Below are 13575 nucleotides of genomic sequence, written 5' to 3'. Positions count from 1 at the left end.
AGAAGAAAGTGGGAAAAAATGTTCAAAATGAGGGTAAGGAAGAAAATAATAAAAAATCAGTGAGAAATTGAGTAAAATAGAAATTAAAAACTAAAAGAACAAATTAATACCCCAAAGAGCTATTTTTTAAAGAAAAGATAAACAAAATTGATAAACCTTTAAACAGGATCATCACAAGAAAAGAGGGAAAACTGCTATGCCATTCAGGTATAACCTGAATCAAATCCCTTATGATTATAACAGTTAAAGTGAAAAAATAATTCTAGGGATTAGATCTAATAGACAGAGTGCTTGAAGAAATATGGATGGAGTTTTGCAACATTGTACTGGAGGCAGTGATCAAAATCATCCCCAAGAAAAAGAAATGCAAAAAGTCAAAATGGTTGTCTAAGGAGGGCTTACAAATAGCTGGGAAAAGTAGAGAAGCAAAAGACAAAGGAGAAAAGGAAAGATATACCCAATTGAACACAGAGTTCTAAAGAATAGCAAGAAGAGATAAAGAAAGTCTTCCTAAATGATCAATGCAAATAAATAGAGAAAAATAATATAATGGGAAAAACAAGAGATATTTTCAAGAAAATTAGAGATATCAAGGGAATATATATTTTAGGGATGACATATTAGGAATATATGAACTAAAATGGACTGGAATTGGAGAATTTAATTCAGATGACCATTATATCTACTACAGTGGGTGAGAATAACTTAGAAGAGATGGAGTAGCCCTCAGAGTCAACAGGGGTTCAAAATGTAGTACTTGGGTGCAATCTCAAAAATGACAGAATGATTTCTGTTCCTTTTTAAGGCAAATGATTCAATATCACAGTAATCCACATCTATGTCCCACTACTAATGCCAAAGAAGTTGAACTTGAAAGGTTCTATGATGACCTGAAAGACCCTCTAGAACTAACATCCAAAAATATGTCATTTTCATCATAGGGGACTGGAATGCAAAAGTAAGAAGTCAAGAGGTACCTGGAGTAACAGGCAAATTTGGCCTTGGAGTACAAAATGAAGCAGGGCAAAGGCTAACAGAGTTTGTCAAGCAAACACACTGATCATAGCAAACACCATCTTCCAACAACACAAGAGACGACTCTACACATGGCCGTCACCAGATGGTCAATACTGAAAACAGATGAATTATACTCTTTGTAGCTGAAGATGGAGAAGCTCTATACAGTCAGCAAAACCAAGACCAGGAGCTGAATGCAGCTCAGATCATGAACTCCTTATTGCCAAATTCAGACTTAAATGGAAGAAAGTAGGAAAAACCACTAGCCCATTCAGGTATTACCTAAATAAAATGCTTTATGATTATACAGTGGAAGTACAAGTAGATTCAAGGGATGAGATCTGATAGAGTGCCTGTTGTACAGGAGGCAGTGATCAATACCATCTGCGAGAAAAATAAATGCAAAAAGGCAAAATGGTTGTCTGAGAAGGCCTTACAAATAGCTGAGAAAAGAAGAGAAGGTAAAGTCAAGGGAGATAAAGAAAGATATACCGATCTGAATGGGGAGTTCCAAAGAATGGGAAGGAGAGATAAGAAAGACTTCCTCAGTGATCAATGCAAATAAATAAAGGAAAACAATAGAATAGAAAATACTAGAGATCTCTTCAAGAAAAGTAGAGATACCAAGGGGTCATTTCCTACAAAAATGGGCATGATAAAGGACAGAAAGTGTATGGACAGAAGTAGAAGAGATTAAGAAGAGGTGGAAAGAATACAAAGAAGAACTAAGCAAAAAACATCTTAGTTACTCAGATAACTACCATGGTGTGAACACTCACCTAGAGCCATAAATCCTGGAGTCCAAAGTCAAGTGGGCCTTAGGAAGCATCACTACAAACAAAGCTAGTGGAGGTGATGGAATTCCAGCTGAGCTATTTCAAGTTCTAAAATATGATGCTGTTAAAGTGCTGCACTCAATATGCCAGCAAATTTGGGAAACTGAGCAGTGGCCACAGGACTGATAAAGGTCAATTTTCATTCCAATCCCAAAGAAAGGCAATGCCAAAGAACGTTCAAACTACTGCACAATTGCACTCATTTCACAGGCTATCAAAGCAATGCTCAAAATTCTCCAAGCTAGGCTACAACATCATGTGAACCAGGAATTCCCAGATGTTCACATTCGATTTAGAAAAGGCAGAGGAATCAGAGACCAAATTGCTAACAACCTTTGGATCATAGGAAAAGCAAGGGAATTCCAGAAAATAACATCTACTTCTGCTTCACTGACTATGCTAAAGCCTTTGACTGCGTGGATCACAACAAATTGTGCAAAAATCTTAAGGAGATGGGAATACCAGACCACCTTAAATGTGTCCTGAGAAACCTGTATACAGGTAAAAAAGCAGCAGTTAAAACCAGACATGGAACAATGGACTGGTTCCAAATTGGGAAAGGAGTACCACAAGACTGTATATTGTCACACTGCTTATTTAACTTATATGCAGAGTACATCACATGAAATGCCAGGCTGGATGAAGCACAACCTGGAATCAAGATTGCCAGGAGAAATACCAATAACCTCAGATATCCAGATTACTGCACCCTTATGGCAGAAAGTGAAGAGGAATTAAACAGTCTCCTGTTGAAGGTGAAAGAAGAGAGTGAAAAAGCTGGCTTAAAACTCAACGTTCAAAAAAATAAGATCATGGCATCAGGTCCCATCACTTCATGGCGAATAGATGGGGAAAATTGGAAACATTGACAGAGTTCCTTCCTGGGGCTCCAAAATCACTGCAGATGGTGACTGCAGCCAAGAAATTAAAATACCCTTGCCTCTTGGAAGAAAAGCTATGACAAACCTAGAGAGCATATTAAAAAGCATAGATATCCATCTCATTAGAACTGATTCAAATGAATTCTTTTTAATGGTTGAGTAATATTCTGCACTGGGAAGACCCAGAGGGATGGGATGGGGAACACATGTAAATCCATGGCTGATTCATGTCAATGTATGGCAAAAACCACTACAATATTGTAAAGTAATTAGCCTCCAACTAATAAAAATAACTGGGGGGGGGGGGACCTGTATTACCACATAGCCTAAATTAGGAGAAAAATTTTCAATATTTTTAGGGAAAATAAAGGTAAAATTGATTGCCTGGGCAATTAGTGAGTTATCTGTCAATGAGGTTCATCTAGCAAAAATACTGAACATTCATTTGTTTAAAATGTCGTAGAAGGGAATCAAGTTTTGGAGGAAGGAAATGAAGGATCTTGTTTTAGTCTAATTACAGATGTTGTAAAAGGAATTCCATTGACTAGGTGGCTTAGACAATTTAATTCTCATCATTTAAGAAGATATAGGTCCAAAATTAAGACTTCAGCATATTAAGTGTCTAGCAAAGAGACACATTTTTTGTTCATTCATGGTTCATCCTTACTATATCCACACAGGGTAAAAGGTGCAAGGGAACTCTCTGGATCTTATAAAGATACTATCACATTCATGAGGGCTCTACTCTCATTACCCAAATATTAATACTATCCAAATGTGCCACCATCATTTATTTTAACAAATGAGTTTTTGGAGGAAACAGTCTATAACAGGTCTTAAAGTTCTCCTTCTTACTCTGGGTCTATGTGCAAGTTGCCTTAGGCATTCAGACACTGGAACCTTAGTGTAACTCTGGGAGAAATTATGAAGGTAAACCATCTTATTTTTCAATATTCCTTTCCTTTACTGGGATCTTTTACTGTTACTTGTGGCTGCCCAATAAACTCCACCATTTCCCTATCCACCACTAGTAGTTAAGGTCGTTCCCGGCAGAATGAATGCTTTGTTCCTTCCCCAAAGTGGATCTAAATGGAAGAAATGACAATCTAGAATCTCAGTAAGCCCAACAGAATACATATCAATTAAAGCACAGATAGCAGAAGTTATATGTCTATATCACTGTGTACATGCAAACATATTTCCTGAAGCCCTTTGTGAAGAGCTTTGAGATATTGTAGTTTTGAATCATGGTAAATGTATTTTCTAATGATCATCATAAAGCAAAATTTGATCTATAAAGATAAGGGCATTCCTAACAGCAATAAGATTTTTGTTCGGACATCCCTAGAAACCTGGGATTCTTGTACAAGTGTGGCAGGGAATTATATCCAACAAAAGCGTGTATGTATAAGACCCTGTCATTCTGGTGTTTCTGCCTTGGCATAGGTCAGAATCTCATCGTAAGGTAAGCCCACACATTTTTAAGTAAGGATCTGAAAAACAAAGGCCTTTCAGAAAGACTTTAAATTCAGTAACATTATACAGAAATCTCCATGCTCCGGAATCTAGTACCTATCTGTGCTTCGTAACAAACACTTACTGGATTTCCTTCTCACAAACCTCTATATTCTGTCTACTTTTGTGCGAATATTTTGCTTCTCAAAGGTATAAAATTTGAAGTGTTTTTTATAACTAGACCTATAATGTTGATAGTCACAAGTTTTGTCAAAACCATCCTCTGTCCCCTTAGCAAATGAAATGTGATTAAATAGTGAGATACAGACTAAAATCATAAATGCCTGCTCCCACATATTGTCACCCTGTCAGTTTAACCAAAAGACAAAGACATCAACCATCACACATTTTCCCCTGTTGGCCCAATAAAAATATGTTGGATCATATTCCTCATTTTGTCTGCAAATGTCACTGAAAGAAGCCCCATGGATATTTGTACATGAGCACAGCAAAGTGATGAACTACACAGCTTTTTAATGATACATTGGTAATATCATTGAAGTAATTCTGCTACTAAATCAGTTCTTTACTTTCTACTAGTTATTTCCATTTCATACTGCAGAAACTAAGCCACATAAATGTTGCATCTACTTTCAAGAACACCTTTTCTGTTGTAGATCTTGAGGTGAGGCTGAAGACATAGAGATGAATAAAGATATGATCTCTGCCCTAAACATTTTGAGAGACTGGTGAAGGAGACAGCTTTGTAAACAAATGTAAACATGTAGTAGTAATGTGGAAAATATTATAACAAGTCCATGCCCCATGTGTTATGGAACTCTAGAAGAGGAAACATTTTTTAACCTAGTTGAAAACTCTTAAAAGAAATGAGAGAAGATGCATTATAACAAAAAGCACAAAATATACAAAGGTATGTCAGAGAGAAATGAATGGTGATATTCAGGAAATTGTAAATCATTTGGAGTAGCTGAAATCAGGGCCCGTTTCCTGTGTAGCTGGACATGGCCCCCCACTCAGAAGGGACCCGTATTTTATTTAATAATCTCTCATCATCATTTTGAAAATGTTAATAAAATTTGAGAAAAAGTTTTACACTGGCCCCACAAATTAGTTAGACCTGGCTATAGTGAAGGGTGACTATGGGGAGAATGTTGAAAAAGGAGATAAAAAATATGGTAGGCAAGTGTCCATTCATGAAGGTTACTGGATGTTCTGCAAAAATGTTTGAACTTTATCCTACATATAATAAAGAATCACTAAAGAATTTTAAACAGAACAGTGGCATAAGATTTTAATATTGCTCAAATAATTTTCTAAGAATTGTATATAGAGAGAATCAGAGGATGGGATGATATGGAAGCTGTTAGAAGAATACTAAACATATTGAAGTTGAGAGGTAGTTGAAAGTTAAAATAAGACAATGGGAGTGCAAATGGACATAAAGCTATTCAATAAAACTCACAGTGTTTCGAACAAAATATCAGAAATGCCATATTTAATTGTTCTTATGCAGGTCTAACCTCTCAGTCATTAAAAGAAAATGTAATTACTATCAGCACAGTTGAGGCCATTCCTATGAGTATCAAATTCAATATGTCCAATAAGTGCTCTGCTCTGTACATGGCACACAATTTTGTCTTGTACAACTTTCCTTAAAACCAAGCTTTTCAGTAGCAAGAACAGGTTCATTCTCAACAATCTTTTTAACCTATGCTTAAAATTGAAAATAATTTACTTTCAGTCCCTTATAAAATCAAAACCTATATTTTTATACTAAATGCCATTTATTCAACATGAATTTTCCACTTATAATCAAATTGTACTAAATAAAATTTACTTTTTAAATTTCATATATGATTTATTTTTAATCTATTAAATTAAAAATCATATGCTTAATTATTATTGCTTAACTTTTTCCCTCAGTTCCAGTAGTTGCATATATGCAAATGACATTGTCTGTTCTTTTAGTTGTGAATCTAACTTTTTCAGTGTCATAGATACTTTCACTGACTGAAGCTGATCTTGAAGATTAGTTGTAAAATGTCCAGTGAGGATGATAAGATGCATTGTTTTTGATTGTAGAATACAAATTCCTTTTTCCACAGTTTATTTCCTCATTTGAAAGAATCCTCATGAAAAATTAAATACTAAATATTCTTCTATGATCATCTAATTGGGAAAAATATAGATTAATTCAAATTTTGTTATGCTATGCTAGAAACATTGTCACATTGTAATAAGGATATGATAACCTTTTTCCGTGATTGTAATCCAATAAACATAATAAAGATTCAGAAGTTTCAGGATTTCATGAATGTAATTTCCTCCATCATCTAATGGATTAGTGAGAGTTGCTACATTTGTTGCTTCTTGGTTGTGAATTTGATATTAATAAATTTTCCTTTTTCATTGTTTTGAGCACTAATTAATCTTCTTATAGAAAAGAAAGAAAAAGATTCAAGGATTTCATATGATCTTTTCAAATTTTGGACCTGGTGAGAATAATTCCCTTATTGTAATTAGGAATTAACTTGACACTAAATAATGAATGTATAATATCCTGCCCTATTAATGAATTCTGTGGAGATCATGCTCAACAGAAATCTGCTCACTTTCATTGATCCTTTTATCAAAAATGCAAACATCCAATATGTCTATATTTCTTTTTATATTTTTTCTTTTCTGTATTCTCTTTTCATATTATCTATTTTTATTATCTGAATATTTCCTCATCTTAATAATTTAAAGGATTAAAAAATAGTTGTATTTGAAAGGTACAGAATTTGAATATATTTTCAAGAAAAATGTAATTTTAGTAAAATATAAAAACAAAATTTAAAATATTTTATTTGTTTCTAAAACATTCAAAAATAATGTATTGACCTTAAAAGAGAAAGTACATGAGCAGCTTCAGCTGCATGCAACAAACTCTGGTAAATTCTCTGTTCGTCTTTATTCTGTTGCAAGTATTTTCTGATTTTCCTTTTTATGGTTTCTTAGATATACCCATAATTCAAAAGTGGACATTTAATTTCCAAATACATGGAGTTTTTAAAGTATCTTTGATATTAGTTTCTCATTTGGATATTACCTTCTCATTTAAATGCTTTATTCTCTTCAATAATCCTCTGTGTTTTTTCAGACTTCTAACTTTATTGAGGCTTTCAATAGCTAAGTCAAATATCTCTCTTGGTAAATGTCTCACAATCCACTTGAAAATACATGGATAATTTTCAAATATCTTTAAGTACTGGTTTCTAAGATAATTCAATATTAATAAGAGAACAGATTCTGTATGATTCCAATACCTTTAAACCATGAAATTTTTGCACTTTATTATATGTCCCTAGATATGTTTGAGTGTCTCCTAGTTTATAGTCTATGGGGACTTGAATAGAATTTGCATTTTACTTTTGTGTGAAAATTGTTTAAATCTTAATTATGTTAAATTAGCTCATAGTGCTTTTCAGGTATACTATAACCTTCTATTTTTCTATCTATTCATGCTATTGATTTTTGATAGTTTGAAACTCCAACTAAAAATCTTAATGTATCTACTTAAAAAATAATTGTAATATATAGTGGAACTGTATGTAACTTTGTTCTATATTTTCCAAGTCTCCTGCAAATGTGTTATCTTACTTTCATAATTTAAAAAAAAAAAGAGGAGTGAAGACAGAAAATACATATTACAGCTAATGAAATCAAAGTTTTAATTTCAAACTTATGCAAATAAGCCTGAAATACTTTTAATTTATTTAAACCATAATTTAATCTTTTTTTTTTCATTTATTTTTATTAGTTGGAGACTAATTACTTTACAATATTGTAGTGGTTTTTGTCATACGTTGACATGAATCAGCCATGGATTTACAAGTTACAAGTTACAAATTAAATTTATAATTTAATCTTATAAAATTATTTTACAAAGTGTAGCTATTAGTATCTCTAGCACTTTAACATTAATATAGTTGCCAAAATAAAGAATCAGTATCAAGTTTAATCCATATAACATCTGGAGCTGCATATATAGGTATATAAGAGTAATACGATTTGTTCAACAATTTAAAAATGTTCCTCAGCTGATATACATCATGCTGTGGAGGTTTATCTAGAATCATGAATTAGAACATGAAGAGAAACAGGAAAAATGCATGTTTAACAGCACTCAAAAATGATATTTTGTTATGCAAGACTCTATAGCATTTATAACATCTGAGAAAAAAAAGTTATGATAATTATTTACCTTTTAAATACATATCTCAGTTACCTAAATCTTCCTCACACTAAAGTTGTGCTCATCTCCAACATTGGTACAATCCACAAAACTTCATGACATTTATTTTCAATTAATTTTTTTGGAGTATAGTTTTACAAGTTGTATTAGTTTCTACTGTACAGCAAAATGAATCAGTCATATATATGTGGATCCCCTACCTTTTGGACCATCTTCCCATTCAGTTCACCACAGTGCATTAAGTAGAGTTCCCTGTGCTATATAGTATGTTCTCATTAGTTATCTACTTTGTGTATAATGTATATATGTCAATCCCAATCTCCCAATTCCTCCAACCCTGATTCTCCCTTGGTATCCATATATTTGTTTTCTATATCTATGTCTCTTTCTGCTTTGCAAATATCATCTATACCTTTTATTTTAGATTAAGCATGTATGCATTAATATATGATATTTGTTTTTCTGACTTTACTCTGTAATCTCTAAGTCCATTCATGTCTCTGCAAATGACCAAATTTGATTCCTTTTTATGGCCAAGTAATATTCCATTGTATATAAGTACCACAACTTCTTTTTCCATTCATCTGTTGATAGACATTTAAGTTGCTTCCATGCCCTGACTATTATAAACTGTGCTGCTATGAATATTGGGGTGTATGTATCTTTTCAATTGCAGTTTGAATAATTGAAACCATAATTATACTCAGGGTATATGTGCAGTAGTCCAACTGTTGGGTTATATTGTAGTTTTATTCCTAGTTTTTTAAGAAATCTATATACGGTTCTCTACTGTGGCTGTATCAATTTACACTATCAATTTACACCCCCATCAACAGCACAAAACAGTTTCCTTTACTCCACACCCTTTCCAGCATTTAATATTTGTAGATATTTTTGATGATGGCCATTCTGACCAGTGTGAAGTGACACCTCATTGTATTTTTGAATTGCATTTTTCTAATAATTATTGATACTGAATATGTTTTCGTATGTTTGTTGGTCATCTTAATGTCTTCTTAGGAGAAATGTCTATTTATATCTGTCCATTTTTTTTAAATTAAATTTATTTTTTTTCCATTTATTTTTATTAGTTGGAGGCTAATTACTTTACAATATCATAGTGGTTTTTGCCATACATTGATATGAATCAGCCGTGGATTTACACGTATTCCCCATCCCGATCCCCCCTCCCACCTCCCTCTCCACCCGATCCCTCTGGGTCTTCCCAGTGCACCAGCGTTGAGCATTTGTCTCATGCATCCAACCTGGGCTGGTGATCTGTTTCACCCTTGATAATACGTTGGGAGCCACCGGGATGAGAAAGCAACCTGCAAGGCAGCTCTTCCCCTCGAGGTTGTCCCAGGGGCCCGGTATGTCCCTTTCTTCCTTCTGTCTTACTGTTGTTGGGCTTTCTATTAATTTTTGGAAATTATAATATATAGTAATAAGATCTCACTGGAAAAGTCCAAGTCTTTTTGGAAATGCTTAAGATTGCTCTGGCTCAGGACACTACCATAAACATAAAAGAAAAGGCCACAGGTATAGTTTGGCTGCTTGCTTAAAAGATTATAATGTTCTAGAATAGAAAAGAGTAGAGGTGTTTAGATTTAGAAGTAGATATACTGCTTTAGTTTACTTTCTCCTTGGTTGAAAGGGTTTTCACTATTGCTATTTCCTTGCTGCTACTTGTTCATTGTTTCCCTTTCTTTAAACAACATGGGATATTATGGGTATTTTTGTAAAGTTAGAAAATGGGGTATATAAGAGTTTAATAGAAGATTTATATTAACCAGCTTTACTGCCATTATTTTACTATTAATAGAGGTGTTTTGTTGCTTTAGAGGCTGTTTTTGCTGTTTAATAGTTAATCGTTGTAAATTGAGATTTTGTGGTTTCAGGTAAAGAAAAATATCAGGTTTTTCTCATGGCACTATTTTCAGAAATGTCAAACATGTTACTGTAACCTTTCCAATGTATTGTTTTATTGTTCAAAGAATTTACACTATACCTGAGATTTATGAAACATTGTTTTTGTTAGAGTGAGAATGTTAGGCCATTGAGGCAAGATGATTATGTACTGGATATTTAAGTATAAACCCTGTAATCAGAAACGTTCTAGATGAATGCTTAGGGGAAAAACATGGGGAAAAAAATATTGACGGAAGCATAAACCAATATCTGATGTAATATGTGGTGACTTAAGGGGGAGGTAACATTCATTCTATAAAAACTGAGCTATCCTTAAAAATAAAGAAGCTACTTCTTCTATGCAACGTCTGTATGTGTGTGTCTGTCTGTCTGTCTTCTCTCACCGACGCTGTTCATCCTGAGGGTTTCCCTGGATCCTGCAGGGGCTGGACCCCGGCAACAATATACATGTTTCTTTTTTTTTTTTTTAATTGAATTGCAAGAGCTGCTTGTATATTTTGGAAATTAACCCTTTGTCAGTTGCTTCATTTGAAATTATTTTGCCCAGTTCTTATTGACTTGCTTACTGCTTCTTTTGCTGTGCAAAACTTTTCAGCTTAATTAGGTTCCATTTGTTTATTCTTGTTTTTATTTTCATTACTTTAGGAGGCTTGTCAAAAAATATTTTGATGTGATTTATGTCAAAGAGTGTCCTACCTATGTTTTCATCTAAGGGTTTTATTGTGTCTGGCCTTACATTCAGGTCTTTAATCCACTTTCTGTTTATTTTTGTGTATGGTGTCAGGGAGTATTCTCATTTCATTCTTTTTACATGTAGTTTTACCGTTTTCCCAGGACCACTTATTGAAGTGGCTGTCTTTTCTTCATTGTATATTCTCGCCTCCTTTTTCTTAGATTAGGTGACCATAGATGCGTGGGTTTATCTCTGTGCTTTCTATCCAGTACCATTGATCTATACTTATGTTTCATGCCAGTATACAAACCTCCATGAGATTTAAATGCAATAATCATTTAGTTCAAGAACATAAGGTAAAGCATATGGGAAAAAAGTATCCCTGGAGACCAAATAGTACTACCTGTAAATGCAGATGTTTGGAGTTACTGGTCATAATATGCCAGGGCTGAGCATTGATCTTAAGTGACAGGTCCATGTAGTCCTAAACAATTTTTTGTGTGTTTTGAATATGCAAGATACTCCAAACCATAGATCTCAATGTCTATGTATAGTATAGATTAATAAGTTGGGAAAAGATAAAAGTTACAAGATAAAAACTACAAGATACCCTTTTGAATCAAACATGAAAAGTGACAGACATGTTTAGAACGATTTTCAGGTATTTAGTTTAGGTCCCTGGATAAATTTTGGCACCATAAATGAAGATTATAGGAATATAGGAGGTGGTACAGGTTTTGAGTAAACATGGTGATTTCAATACTGGACATGTTAAAGAAGAGATGATCTCCTGGTATCAAGGTGGAAATAGCCAATATGCAGTTGGAAGTACATATGATGTTCATAAGATCCAGATTTTGGTAAAAAAAAGAAATATATATATATATATATATATATAATAACTACTCAGGATCAGAAACTACGATAAATACCACATTAGCCAATAAATGTGGGTAGTGTTTTCTCAAACTATGCTACATTGCTTTCAATATTAAATTCGAAGAATAACAGCAACATTTTAACAATATAAAATTGTGGCAATATACAATAGGAATCTGTATGTTGCAGTGAAAATAGCATAAACTTAAAACAATCTAACTAGATATGAATTTACACCCTTCCAGTTCTTAGCTCAAGATACTGGACAATTCAATTAACATCTCTGAACCTCAGATTCTTCATCTGAAAAATGTAGTTAATATGTATTTATATCAATTTAGATTCATTTTACTTGAAAATAACATAAAACACTAATTTAAACAGGTTAAACAATATGAGATATATTATTAACATAAGAAAATATCCAAGGATAGTCTGGTTTTATGGAGAAGGAAATGGCAACCCACTCCAGTATTCTTGCCTGGAGAATCCCAGGGACAGAAGAGCCTGGTGGGCTGCCTCTATCGAGTCACACAGAGTAGGACACGGCTGAAGTGAGTTGGCAGCAGCAGCAGCAGTCTGGTTTTAGCATGTTCATTCAGTGTCTCAGTGACACCATTAAAGAGCAAGGTTCTTGTCAAAATTTTAGCCTGCCATTTCAATTGTTAATGTTTAGGTCTCTTCATGGGAGCAAGATAGCTGCAACATTTTCAGGAATATGCTGTCTAGGATTGTCAATGCTTTTCTTTCAAGGATCAAGTGCCTTTTAATTTCATGGCTGCAGTCACCGTCCACAGTGATTTCAGAGCCCAAGAAAATAAAGCCTGTCACTGTTTCCAACGTTTCCCCATCTATTTCCCATGAGGTGATGGGACCAGATGCCATGATCTTAGTTTTCTGAATGTTGAGCTTTAAGCCAACTTTTTCACTCTCTTCTTTTACTTTCATCAAGAGGCTTTTTAGTTCCTCTTCACTTTCTGTCATAAGGGTGGTGTCATCTGCATATCTGAGGTTATTGATATTTCTCATGGCAATCTTGATTCCAGCTTGTGCTTCACCCAGCCTGGCATTTCGCATGATATACTCTGCATACAAGTTAAAAAAGCAGGGTTACAATATATAGCCTTGACATACTCCTTTCCCAATTTGGAACATATTGGGAAATATGTTCCATGTCAGATTCTAACTGTTGCTTCTTGACCTGCATACACGTTTCTCTGCAGGAAGGTAAGGTGGTCAGATTCTAACTGTTGCTTCTTGACCTGCATACACGTTTCTCTGCAGGAAGGTAAGGTGGTCTGGTATCCCCATCACGTTAAGAATGTTCCACAGCTTCTTGTGATCTACACAGACAAAGGCTTTAGCATAGTCAATGAAGCAGAAGTAGATGTTTTTCTGGAATTCTCTAGCTTTTTCTATGATCCAAAGGAAGTTGACAATTTGATCTCTGATTCTTCTGTCTTTTCTAAATCCAGCTAGTATGTCTGGAAGTTCTAGGTTCACATACTGTTGAGGTCTAGCTTGAAGGATTTTGAACATTATTTTGCTAGTGTGTGAAATGAGTGCAATTGTGCGGTAGTTTGAATATCCTTTGGCATTGCTCATCTTTGGGATTGGAATGAAAACTGACCTTTTCCAGTCCTGTGA

The sequence above is a fragment of the Cervus canadensis genome, chromosome X, assembly GCF_019320065.1.
Source record: "Cervus canadensis isolate Bull #8, Minnesota chromosome X, ASM1932006v1, whole genome shotgun sequence".
Lineage (NCBI taxonomy): Eukaryota > Metazoa > Chordata > Mammalia > Artiodactyla > Cervidae > Cervus > Cervus canadensis.
The sequence above is the reverse complement of the archived record's forward strand: the minus strand, read 5'-3'. Positions refer to the sequence as shown.